Source organism: Gavialis gangeticus, unplaced genomic scaffold (genome assembly GCF_001723915.1).
Source record: "Gavialis gangeticus isolate Ggan-Ray unplaced genomic scaffold, GavGan_comp1, whole genome shotgun sequence".
NCBI lineage: Eukaryota > Metazoa > Chordata > Crocodylia > Gavialidae > Gavialis > Gavialis gangeticus.
The window spans coordinates 8,726,886-8,727,803 of record NW_017729003.1 but is presented as its reverse complement, the minus strand read 5'-3'; positions in this window follow the sequence as shown (position 1 = coordinate 8,727,803).

Here is a 918-nt window from a genome sequence, read left to right as displayed (position 1 = left end):
ACAGCACAGCCCAGCCCAGGGCTGCAAAATGCTGGGATGCTGGGGAACTGTGATTTAACTTGAATCAAGAAGGGTTCTGGGATAGAAGTTGCATAAACTGGTTTGACCCAAATCAGTTAAGTCTGATAAGTCTACTATTACATTCAACCAGATTTATCTTAAATCAGTTTCAGACATTTTGAAACTGGTTTATGTGCACTGAGCTTCTGTTCTGTTACAGGTTTAAACCAGTTTCTGATCACTTAAACTGGTTTATGTGTAACTTCTGTCCCAAGCCACAACCTCTTGATCCATATCACTGCCAAGCAACGGGACTATATTTCTTTCACTAGCTGAGCTGGTGGAGCAGCTTTATTTGCATTTTTCAAGGTTGTTGTTTTTTTAGTTGAAAATCCCTTGTTCTATTCCCCATGATGCTTTTGGGCAGTTACAGTAGCCAGTGGCTTTAATATTGTTTTGTTTTGTGCTCTCTCCTGTTTTCTTTTTTATTAAAAATGTCTTTGATAAGCATGTCCTACTTTCATTAGTCCTTAGAAACTAATAGCTTCATTAATCAATCCTGATTTCACACTGACATTACTCTATTTTTTTTAAATCCCTTCATAGTGTTTAGGGTTGGAAGGGACCAAAACAGATCATCACCCCCTGCCTCAGGTAGGAACAGGTGCTGGGGTCATATCACCCCAGCCAAATATCTGTCCAGCCTCCTCTTGAAGACCCCCAAGGTAGGAGAGAGCACCACCTTGCTTGGGAGCCCATTCCAGAGCCTGGCAGCCCTAACTGTAAAGTAGTCTCCTGATGTCTAGCCTGAACCTTCTCTCTAACAATTTGTGGCCGTTATTCCTAGTAACGCTGGGTGCTGCCCGGGGGAACAGAGCCTCCCCCAATTCCCGATGGTGTCGTTCCCCCCCCCCCCCC